Source organism: Calypte anna, chromosome 2 (assembly GCF_003957555.1).
Source record: "Calypte anna isolate BGI_N300 chromosome 2, bCalAnn1_v1.p, whole genome shotgun sequence".
Lineage (NCBI taxonomy): Eukaryota > Metazoa > Chordata > Aves > Apodiformes > Trochilidae > Calypte > Calypte anna.
This window is the reverse complement of record NC_044245.1, coordinates 124,464,929-124,478,124: the sequence shown is the minus strand read 5'-3', so window position 1 is coordinate 124,478,124 and position 13,196 is coordinate 124,464,929.

Genomic DNA, 13,196 nt, shown 5'->3' with positions numbered 1-13,196 from the left:
GGGACATGAGAAACACCACTGTGATGGGAATTACATTTTTCACTGAGCTGGAGAGGGAGAATGTCTTGAGCAGCACCAGTTCTGCTTGTCAATCTGTCCTGTTGTGGCCAGATGGATGTAAGTGCTGTGTAAGTTAAACATAAAAGACCAAGGCCCAGCCAGTCAGTTATAGGAACTGAGGAGAACAGTGGTTCAAGGGGTCTTTTCCAGTCCAGCTGAAGGCACTACTTTCTGCAAAGACTTTTGCAATAGACACTTGCCACCAATAGACAGTGACTAAAAATCCTGTGTGGGATTTGATTGCCCATATGACCATTATCCTGTGCCGAGATCCCAATAAATTAGGGGTTTATTTTTCAGTTTTAGCAAACTGTTCAGTTGTCTGTGTGACATACCACTTATTAACAAACCATTGGGAAGTGTCATGAAGCAACAGTTTACAGCCTTGCAGATACAGCATCAGGATTAGCCCAGTAGTTCTCTGTGTCCATGAATAAGGAAGGGACATCAGATCCCACCTGCACAAATGTCCTTATGGCCAGCTCAGAGCTGCTTCTCTGCTGCCTTTTCCTTAGGAACTTTGAGTCTAGCAGGCAAATGAAAACTAATACTTTTTCTTTCCCCTACTCTGTTTTCTGATCCCTGATGATGATCCATGGGAATTCAGTTCTGTGACTCACATATTGTTATACTCATCTAAGTTTGAGTTTTTCTTCTTCCCCTCCATCTCTTCCTCCTGTATTTCAAGATACAGATCTATAAATCAGAAAGGGATCCAGATGTGCCTAATAATTCGCTGTTTATCTGTGCCTTTAAATAAGTAAATGCAATGATTCTCTAAGTAGTAGAGCCCTATCTTAAAAAGATCAGGAATTTCAATAAGAATATCTGTTTGAATATGCATGTTTGGGTTTATGTATGTATTGACTCTAAAACTGGGATCCATGAAGTGAGATGATAAATGTGGCCATATCAGTGTGGTAAATCTCCTGGCAATAACCTGGTCTCTCATTGTGATGTTGAAAAGTGTCTGAGAAGAATATTTATGTCAGTGGTTTGTTATTCCATGCACTACATCAATCACTACATGTCAGCACCAGGAAAAGGGGAAGGGGAAGGGGATAAAAGGAAAAAGGAAAGGGAATAAAAGGAAAAAGGAAAGGAAAGGAAAGGAAAGGAAAGGAAAGGAAAGGAAAGGAAAGGAAAGGAAAGGAAAGGAAAGGAAAGGAAAGGAAAGGAAAGGATTATAGGTAATTTATTTGATCTCCTTCTCTTACATAGGGTGATCACATCAATGCTGTCCTCTAGAGCACTTGTTTTTGTATTCTGACTATTCTGAACCTTTGCATCCCATATTTCTGGGCCATCCTTAGTAACACTGAACATGTGCAAGTCCCTAAATATCTTTAAGAATATGTATCTACTTTCTCCACATTGTTTTCAGGAAGTTTATAAATTACTTATAACAAAGAAGATATGCAAGTAATCCATGGAGTTGCCCTTTTTTAGGTACCCAGTGTTGTAGAAACTGTCTAATCCCATGTCTTCAGTTCATTTATCTGAAAATCTAGCTTCTCCCAGCAGTGCAGATTGACTTTCTTGTTTTTCAGATTTCATTCATCATAATTTTCTAAAAGAAAAGAATACTGGTATGAGAAGAGATGAAATTGGCCATGTGGAGCAGCAATGTATAAGAGCAATACATGGTGGAGTGATCTAGAGCTAAACATAAAAGTGTTTGTGTGCATCTCACAGCAGTGGAAGCCTGAGGAATTAGTGGATGTTCCTCCCCTGTTTTACTTCATCTACAGCTTCTCCCTGTGGATGAGTCTCTCTGGAATGGTTCACCAGGAAAGCAGAGAATGAAAACAGAACAAAATATTTCCTCAAAGATGCACTTCATAAAATACTCAATATACACTTAATAAAACCTAAGAAATGCTTGTGGATATTAAGAAAAAAAATAATAGACAGTGTGTCCGTTATCCCATCTATTAAAGAAGTGTTCCACTTCATTTGTCATTGCTTCCTTTAAGACCAAAGCATGCAGAGCTCATGCACAGTGCATACTTTCTTTTTCCTTAGGTGATTATTGCTGTGCTCTCATATGTACTCACTTGAATGATGTGCTTGCTGAACCTCCAGTCAAGAATGAAAATATGATCTGAACTGTCTGCACAAATGTGCTCTGGCACAGTCTGTTTGGAGTAAGCCAGGAATGAAGGTTTGACCAAAGCTTTTTATCGATTCTGGACTCACTCACTGTGAAATTCCAGCAGGCTGGTGACTCCCCTCTCCCAAGGCAAAGCTTAAATTTGACAGATACTGATCTTCAGTTGCAATCATATTAAATATTAAAATAGAGTCACATTAGGACAGCTCAAAGGAAGAAAACAGAAACTGAGGGATGCAGAGGACTGGGATGAAACTCCAAGGCTAGCAGTACAAGCAAAGCCATCATTCCTTCACAATCCTTAGCACCAACCAATTTGTTAGAACAGGCTTAGGATGATGGTGTTTACTGCTAAATGATGTTTACTGAAACTAATAGAAAAATAACCTTTTCTAAGCAAGAAATTATCACAAAGTCTAATCTATTTCTATAATTTTCAAGTATCCACATTTTCTGTCAGAGGGTATGTATCTACTAATCTTCAGTGCAAAACCTGTTAGAAGGCATATAGAATTCATGTGTAAACATCAAAGTAACCTTTTTCAGAATATTCCTGTATTTTTGGAATATTCCAATTCCTGCATCTATCCTGACTTTTTGAATGTGGAAGGCTGAGATATATCAGAACTGAGGCAGTTCTAAGAACAAAAGAGAAAGTAGAGAAAGTTTCACCAGTATTTCTACAGGTGAAACTATCCTGTTTGTGTTATTGTTACAGAGAAGCCATTTTAGACAAGTGATCACAGGGTGGATACTCTTGGAACTCATTGCACATTCAGAGCTCACCACTGGAGCATGGAGAAGGAGACTCCTAAAAACCCTGAAATGTCTATTCAGATTAAAGGCTTGCACTTGGACTGTGCTCAGGAGACCAGGGTTATACTCCACTGTCATGGTTTATCTCTGGCCCAGAAATTAAAACAAATAACAGATGCTCTCTATTAACCTCCCTCCCCTCCCTGATAAAGAAAGAAGAGAGAATAAGGGAGAGAGACTTATGTGTTGGAAACTAAACTACAGAGCTTTAATGAAACAGTAATGATAAAAAGGAAAAATTACAAAATATATACAAATATACAGGAAAATGGATACCACGTTCCTCCCCCCACTCCCCCTGTAACTAACATCACCACCAAGGCTGCAGGGCAGCCCTGGGAAAGTCCAGGCTGGACTCCTGGAGTCGGCAGCAGTCAGGAGCTGGAGGCAGGAACACACAGATATGGGCTGGCACGGATCAGGAGCGCAGGCAGAGGAACGGATGGAATCTTTCCAGGATGCCGAAGCAAACAGGGACAGGTGAAGAAGGGGAAGCAGGAAAAAGTGGTTTGACCCTTGTGATCCCTCAAATTTATACTGAGTATGACGTGTATGGGATGGAATACTCTGTTTGGTTAATTTTGGTCATTTATCTTGTCTGTTCCTCCCTAAGGAAGGGTTTTGTAGGTGTGACCCCTTTACTCCTTTTCTCCTTCCGGAGGGCAAAATGTTCCTCAGAACTGAGCAGTGCCCTTGGCTCTGCACACCAGTCTCTGGCTGTAACTATGAACATCAAGTGTTATCAGTCCTAGAAACAGGCACTGACTGAGAAACTTGCTGTTAATTTCAGCAAGTGCAGCTACTTACAAGGGACTTAACTGAAAGCAAAAGTACAAGACAGAAAATTACCTTTATCCTGGCCCAAATCAGGACATCCACTTAGCAGTTAGGTGCTAATATAAAGATTTTATTAATGATGCAGTTATCAATGCACATCTTACCTAGACATACAGAACGTAAGATCCATTAATATCTTGTAGTAGCTTGAAACAAATACAGTTGCAATTTTTACATGTAAGGAGACATAATTTGCTATCAGATCAAAGATAAATTTTCTTCTCATATATTTGTTTACCTATACACCAAACAAGACTTAGTCAAATATAGGTGCCTCAAGTACACTATTTAAATAACAAAAAATCTGCAGAACAAGTAGAGAGCCCTTCCTATCCGGACTGTTGACCATTACACCAGCACCTAAAATTTCAATGGTGTAAAGATGAATATACATATCCTAAGCTCAGAATTTTGCCATACTTCTGATAGACCCAACAGCTAGACACATATTGAGTTTTGGTGTGTTTTTTTTTTAGCAAACCCCATGCGAAGTGCAGGATAAAACTTTCTCCAAATGCAGATTTTGCCACTGTTCTGTAGAAGGAGCACTGGGAGTATTCCGAGGGCTAGAGACAGAGATTAAAAAAAATAAAATAAAATAGAAGCTCAACTCCCTTGCCAAGACATGTCTCCTCCTTGTTGGGAATGTCAGATGGATATGAGGAGACCCATGTCTCAATTCCCAGAGATGCTGTGTTCATTGTGCTCAGTGATTGCTCACCATAAGTCATGCCTTGGGCCAAGTGTGGGTATGGCTCTACATTACTTATGGGAGAAGTTTCTGTCTTCCAGCTTTCAGATAAAAGAAGAAACTGCTCTGAGGTACCTTTAGTGGCTTGAGCCATTGGACTCAGGCTGGATAACTTTGCAATGCAAGATGAATGCCAATGTTTGTCTGAGGGCTCTGTCACACTCATTAAAGACACTGTGGGAAACACATCCTAACCTGGCTGGACAGAGCAAGCCACTGAAGTATCTGGGGTGAACCCATCTGTATCTCTTCATAGGTCTGCCAGAATAAAAAAAAGAATGTATGCCTGTTATGTGGCTTGTATGTAGAGCAAATATACACTTAATCTTCTAGTGAATCACCTTTTTTCACACAAAGATCATCAGTGATCCCTAGCAGAACAGCTGCTCAGACATATTTGGCTCTGGCCTCAGAAACCTCCCACACCAATGTCATGAGTAAAAAGCTATAAAAGAGTTGATTTGCCATGTTGAGGGGTCAAATAGCAGCCTGTAAGGACTTGAACAGGGAAGAGGGAGACTACTGATAGGGATTCCTCCTTAGTAGCATTATGCAGAAGTGAAGTTAGGAGAAAAAAATGTTATGATAAAGTAAAAAATGGGTGACCTTCATAAGAAATTAATCATTCCCATCACATTATTTCTTTCATGTTGCTGAAGTATGTACTCAGATGAGAATTTGCCTTGATTTTAGTATTTTTTGCTGTGAAAAAACCCAAACCATATTGGAAAGTGCCATCTTCTGAGACATTGATCTAGAAAGATCTCCCTGCTATAGAGTCTCTTCTAAAGAACCTCATAATTTGAATTTCCTTACAAGAGAACCAGGCCGAGGGAAAATAAGAACAATTTTATAACCTCATTAGCCAAGAACAAGAAATTACCACCTTCAGACAAGAGTCACTGTATAAAACAAGCTCACTCTTTATTACAAGCTATTGATCAAATGCATTATCTCATGCTTTGTCTTTAACTGATATCTACAGAAGTTCTATTATTGTAACAGGTATTCATAAATTTTTAGCAAAACTGTTTTTTGCAAACACTAAAACACATTTGCAAACACATTTTTTTTGTTTTTAGCAAAAATAGTGTTTTTATTACCTTATAACAGACCAAAACATTTTTGGTGCTCATGAAATTTCCTTTGGATTGGCTCATATTTCTCTGTTCTTTATAATGGCCACTTTAACCATTCAGGCCTGACAAGTGAAGTTGTTTTGTTTACCCAAACATTCTTGTGCATATCCATAGGTGCAGTTGGCCCCTCTTAGACGTTTGCATCTATTGGCCAAGTTTATGAAGGAAAAATTCTTTATTTCTTAGAGCAGGGAAGGCAGGCCACCCATGCATGCCCTCTCTGGGGAAGGGCTACAACCTTTCTGGGAGTTCAGAGGATCAACCTAGAGACTGCATCTCCAGGCACAGCTTAGAAGACACAGAGCTTCAGTGGTTTTGCTGCTCATTTATTTGTTTCAAAGACAGACCAGAGCAGTAATTTTCAGTGACAAAAGAGTGATCAATAACAAAGCAGGAAAGAATTGTGTAAGGGTTCGCTGGTCACCATGGAGCAGCACTGACAGAGTGTTTGTTTGTCCATCTCTTTGGTTTTGCCTTAATCATTAGATGGACAAAATAAAGACATGGCACTTTTAACTGTAAAAAACCAGGTACCTACAATATATTTCATAGAGCGTCTCTGCAATTATTTCTTCAGATATTCTTTCTGAAGATTATATTATTTATTTTTTCACTGAGATCTCTTTTACCCACTTTTAATGAGGGCTATAAGGAATATCAACATGCATGCCAAATCACTGCAGGAGTTGCCATTAGTTGAGTGACCAAACCAGTCAGTTTAAGCAGAAACTGGAGAGGTCAATAGTTCAGTTACTTTGCAGACCTTAGCTTGTTTCATTAAATCCACCAAGGATTTAAAGCAGCAAGTTATCTAATAAAGCAACTTCCAGAAGAAACATGATAGCAAAGGTCAGAGCATTTCAAGCAGGAACAGTACTGTTGCGGGAGGAGCCATTCTTGCTCCTGAAGCTCAACAAGCTGCTGGTCTCTTCCATGACTCCAGCCACCACACAGCACTTCCAGGGTAGAAGTGTAGCAGGAAGAGCCTTTCTTGCTCCAGAGGCTCGACGAGCTGCTGGCCTCTCCATGCCTCACACCAGAGTGAGCTGAGGTTTTCTCTGTGGGTGTGTGTCCCACCTTTATTGGCCCCCTGGCCTTGCTCATGCCCAATAGGGGCCTGTCCTAATCAGGCACAGGTGGACTCACACCCACTCACTGGCAATTCGAGGCACCTGATTTATCTTATTTCTCTACACAGTACCACTGCTAAAAGGTTTTTGGACTTCCCACTAAGGAATTGGCTTCCCTCCCACTATTTGAGGTTCAGACACATCACAGTCATAAAATAAAGCATCTCCTTCTCAACTGACAGTGTTTCTATGTCCTTAGTGTTTGAATGGGAAGGAAGGCAGAAATAGTGTAGAGTTGAGATTTGCAGAACTGTCTAAATGAACCTGAGATTTGAATATTCCTCCCATATGTGATTTGCCTGGGAACACAGAGGAAGGCAGTGGAATAGGAGAGAAAGGAAGAGAAAGGATTTCTGCCTAGAACAGAAGATGATGCCAAAGAACATGATTCTGTCAAACAATGCCAAGTGGTTCCACCTCAAGAAATGTGGTTTGAAGTTGTGATAAGATTTATTTTGAGAGAACAAAAAAATCTAATAGCAAGACAGCTTGAGACTGCAAGAAGAGAAACTAAAATTGCAAAACAAAGAAAAAAAAAGAAAAAGAAGAGCACTTCTGAAAATGAATGGAGCAGAGAAAACAGCAGCATTGGTGCTTAGATCTGAAAATTTTGGAAATTCTGATATTCCTTTTCTGCTGTTGGTTTTAAATTAACACCCAATAATAAGTTGGCCATAAGGAGGCTAGATCCAGGAAAGTTTTAACATGGATAAACTAAAACTTTGCATAATGATAATAAAGTAAAAATGTTGATGATTTACCATAAAACATGGCTTGAGAAGTCTTTTATTCTTTTTCTCTTACAGATTTGTGTCACATTATTGTAAATACAAAGGACATGAAAAATTAGGTCATTTTTTTGTGGTATCTTGTCTCTGGAGAAATTACATTTTCGAGATCTTTACCTTATTTCACTAAGCTGAGATAGAATGAAGAAGCTGAGTGTCAGGAGTGTTACAGGCTTGAAACAGCTCTTGTGATTCTGTGCAAGCAAAATCATCCATATGCATGGTAACCACTTCTATGACTATGAAAAGAAAGGTATGAAAAGGAAAAAACTCAGATGTGTGCCATACTATGGGAAGCATCACTGATCTGTATGGAAACCACAGCCACAGCCAAATACTTTCTGAACTATCTGCCAGAGCAAAAAGAGCTCAAATTTGGTTCTGCAGGGCCTGTCTGGAGAAATGTTGGTAGTTTTTCACCATAACTACCCGGGAGATGTCTGACTGGGCATTTTTCCTTGCTTTTTGCTCCTGGTGGAGCATGGTGAGAGGTACCTTGAAGTCCAAAAGCTCTGGAATAGGCCTCTTAATACTATAGACCTAATAAGCATCTATAAGATGGTGCTAGTTTGGATGCTGTCCCATGAATACTTGTTGTCATTGATGAGACTATTCTCAGTTTATCTGGACCAGTGATAATTCAGATGCTCAGAACTATGTTGTCAAGCAGCAGATGTACCCTGGTGAGTAAAACACCTGTGTTGGCAGAGAAAATCTGGTGCTGTAAGAATAAAACTAACACAGGACCAGGGATCCATATTCATCTGTAAAAAGAAATAGTTCAATACTTTATAGGACCTCCACAGTATGATCACTACATACACAGAAGACCTGGCAATATTAAATGTCAGAAACTCCAAGACTATTATCGTTCTATTGAAGTAATTCACTTGAGCTCGAGTTCAAATCTTCACCCAGGGATGGGAACCTGACTCAGTATCTCCTTAAACATTAGGGCACAGCAGATAAATAAAAAAGGGACTATACAATGAAAAAAATAATTTAAAAAAAATTTTAGAAAAGCAAAAGATTTAACTTGTGTTTATTAGCCTTCAAGAAGATATTTCCTACAACCTGTCACTTGGACTATACTTTTTATCTCCAGCTTTTTTAAGGGCTTCACTGAACTCTCTAGTGTAGTGTAATGAGGCAACCAGGTGCCACTAATTGCCAGGGAGTGAGCATGAGCTTGTGTCAAGCCCACCTGTGCCTAATTAGGGTGGGCCCCCACTGCACATGAGCAGGACCAGGGGCCAATAAAAGGTGAGGCCTAAGACACAGGTTCAGCTCAGTCCTGAGCTAGCCAGGAGAGAGGCTGGTTGCTCTTGGAGCAACAGCACCGATCTGGGCTAGTCAACTCTGAGAGCCATAGGCTTAGAGCATTGCTCGTGAGTCTCTGGTGGAACACCTGGTTGGACCTTGAACTGCCATTCCTTAAGAGAGGTTCATCTTGCTGCACTCTAGCCTTCTTCCCTTTTCCCTTATGCATCCTTCATATTCTCAAATCCAATATTACCTGTACATATCCATTCAGACAGATAATCATGCAGATATGTCTTCAGACCAAACAAATGTGTTGGTCTTTTGCCAGATTTTTGACTATGAACTTTGAGGTCATAGTGGGAAAATGGTGTTTTAACATCTTTCTTTGCTTGGGCAAGAGGGCTAATACCAGCTACCAATAATAATTGTTTTTGTTTTTTTTCTTTTGCCTGCCTCAGAAAGATTCATAAATTGAGGCTGTTAGTTGAGGGTTTCCTCCTCAGCTGCATACAGGTAACCTAAGGACAGCTTCTCTGAGCAGCATGATGCTGCAGGGTCTCAAAAAACAATAGCAGCAAATGGATTTTCCACGTTTTCCTTGGATCTTCTAGTCTGACCAAGTTTAGACAGGCAGACCTTAACTAAAATGGATGGTCATTAATTTTGACTGTTGATGAGCACAATCATATCTCTGGTGCTATGACAGGTGCAATTTCATTCCACATGCACCTTCTTACTCATGTTCAAGCAACATGGACAGAGGTATTAAAATATTTTGATAATCTTGTAGTGGTAGAAAAGTAACTTGGAGAAGAGTCTGTCAATGAGCTGTCTCATGTCTGCATTTCTGTTTCAGAGGGACTGTACCTAATTACCAACAGTCTCACCACATCTGGTCAGGCATACATGGTATATAAAGTCAAATATAGTAATAACTCATTGTTTTCTACCCCACCCAGATGAAAATTTTTCTTTCTTTTTTACCATGTACTTCTGCACCCAGGGCTCCCTGCTCTTAACTGTGCATGGAACCACAGCACACAGTGGCAATGTGCAGGGAGAGGCGAGTTATGTGAGATGTTGTTGTTACAGTGACCTGCAGTGATCTGAATTCATTCGTACCAGTGATTAATTTTTCTTGTACTTACAGAAAGCTCTAAGTTACATTTGGATATTTACTTACCTCTGTATAATAACCATGAACACAGAGAGAGAGAAAATAAAAATGCATCCGATATGAACAAATTCTAAATGCTGACTCATAGCACCCAACATTTCTTCCTTTTAAAACTCTTCCTGATCTCATACTTTCACCTAATAGCTCCATTAACACTGCCCCCCATTCTTTGGCTTTTACTTTGCCTTCTAGTCCTACACTTACTGTGTTTTTCCCAATGCCCATGAACCATCATTTTCTCAAGCTGTGATCATTAGCTCACACAGTTCCTTAAACATTCAAAGAGGGGTCTGTAAAACAGCTGCCAAAACCCATGTTCACACACTTTATCCTACCTGAAACTGATTCAACACAGTCCAGAGCCTAATTTGATCTACCTTTTGCTAATTATAAATACAAATATGAAACCAGCTGCATGAAAAAGGCGCATGCTGCTTTCTTTAGAGCAGCTTCAACTTTAGGTTAAAAAGTTAATAAATATAGCTCTAGAGGATGAGGCTGACCTCAGCTTCATTTTCAAAACCCAGACAGCTCCTTTGTAAAAGTGTGACTGGGAAACCATCATACTGCTAAAAAAACCCCTGAGATTTTATGTCCCACTTTTGCAATATCATAAATTGCAAGAAAGACATCAGCCTGCTCTAAGATATGCAACTTAGTTGAATAAAGCACATTGTAAAATAACATATTCTAATTCACAGTAAGTTACTATTTTACAAAATAATTTTTGCTTCAAATGCAATTTTTCCAATGCAACAACATATATACAAACAGATACATACTGCAGAATTGACTGGAGAAGAAAAGTAGGAAGCAGAAAGATGTCTTGAGTATTGTTTTCTCATAGTTTCAGGCATCAGAAAACAACCACTTTAAGCAGAAGGCAGGAAGCACTGGGTAATTCTATCAGAACCCTGTCCTACGTAGTCAGTAATGTTCTGTGAATTGCATTCCTGTTCAGAATAACATCAGTTACCACATGCAGGATACTTCCTGATGTTGTTTTGGATGTTTATTTAGAAGTTTTTGAGATAAAGAAATCTTAAAGGATTAAATCTTCTGACGTATAAAGCACACTGCATCAGAATATTCTTATCCCTGCTGCTAACACTCTGTTGGGAGCTGGCAGTCAAATACAAATGGTCCTAGAGTGACTCAGCTGGAAAAAAATACATTTAATCAAGTATTTAAAATACGTATATGTTTTCAAACATAGAGACATGCATAGACTTTACTGGTGAAAGTCATCCATCTGAATAAGTGGAAATAACAATCTGAGTCAAAGTCAGCATTATGTGCATGTAACATAAAGAGGTGTTAACTCATCTGAATCATTTCAGAAATGAATCATTTTAGAAATGAAAAGTGCAAACACAAACAGCACAACCCAATACATTTGAGACATTAGTTGGGAAACACTAATTCCTAAATTAAGTCTCCCAGCTTATTTCATAGAATCATAGAATCAGTTGGGTTGGAAGGGACCTCAGAGATCATCAAGTCCAACCCTTGATCCACTACTGCTGCAGCTACTAGACCATGGCACTGAGTGCCACATCCAGTCTCTTTTCAAATATCTCCAGGGATGGAGAATCCACTACTTCCCGGGGCAACCCATTCCAATGTCTGATCAAAATTTGAAGTAAGAAAGCAAAGTGAGAGCACAATCAAGAATCTTTCAGAGTGGGGAACCTGGAGACAGGGAGCGTACACCCTGTCTCATCACCAAGCTCAGCAATATTTTCCTTCCCTGGAACAGGGCAGCTAAGAGCCTACTCACCGCCAGAGCAGCAGCTGGTTTGTATTCCAGAGCTCAATGCAAATTACACTTCAGATTAATGGTTTCACAGACAGATTGAATTTTTCCACTGTGCAATCAACTTGGGAAAGCATGGATTCATAGGATGTTGCAAGAAAGCTGTTACCAGCATAGGTGATCTCACTAAAAGAACAGATATGAATGTCTCAATGAGTATATTTAAGATGCTATTTCCTTGCTTGGAGTTTTGTGAAATATTATCAGTACTCTTGTAGTTCAAACAAACATCTGAAAAAGATAGCACCCATCATCCATTTCCATGAAGATGTATTACAGAGGACACTGACAGGTCTTTCTTTAAAATTCTGTTATTTCTAAATGTTTCTAAAATTGGAAAAAAACATACAGAACAAAAAATCTTATGCAAATGTATTTATTATTGCTGGATTTTTAAATACATAAATACTGTTATACTGTTACAGGCTTACAATCTTATTTCTTCATCCTTTATGCCAAAACAATGGTTAAGAAGACCCTCACCAACTGCACTTTGATCAATAGAGACAAAAGATTAAGAACTTCTGCAGTCTTAGCACCCTTTTCACACAAAAAAGCCATTTGCTTATACAGAGAAAATGCGTATTCAAGATATGAAGATCAGTTTCTCAAAATCCATGAGACTTTGCTTGCTATAACATTAAAAAGCAAATTAATCTTTTATTATGGACAACCAGTTTGACACAAACAGAAAGAGCTCTTCCCCCATTCCATAGTTTTAAATATGCATAAATAAGTGAATTTAGTTTTCAGAATAGACCTTTTGTGTCATATCTCCACTGTTTAAAGAAGTTAAAAGACTATTTCTTTATCAATGGTAATAAAACTATTTTCTAACCTTTCATATTTTATGTGAGTACCAAATACCAAGAGTACTCTCATTTATTTCCAAGAATGTCTTGTGCATTAACTGGCGCAGCTCAAAGCAAAATATGAATAATGCTGAAAACAACCACTGAAAAATATGGTTTTATGCTGAAAACAATTACTTCTCTTAACTGCAACCTCTTTAGCATGGACTAAGACAAGCATTGAGAGGCACATGGGCAAAAGAAAATGGTTTTGGATGAAAATGTCAGTAATGAACAGAATGTCAGAAAATGTCAGTAGCAACTAACAGTAGAAGCTCCCTTTTTTTTCTTTGTATTATTAACAGAAGCTAATGGTAAGGCAGTTAGGAAGAAAAAAACAGATTATCTGCTTCTATTTCACTAGTAGGATCTGCCTAAGTAAATGTTACCCTCTGAAAGGGAAATTCACGTTTCCGAACTCAAAGTTGCAACCTCTGGACCTACACTTGGCGTTC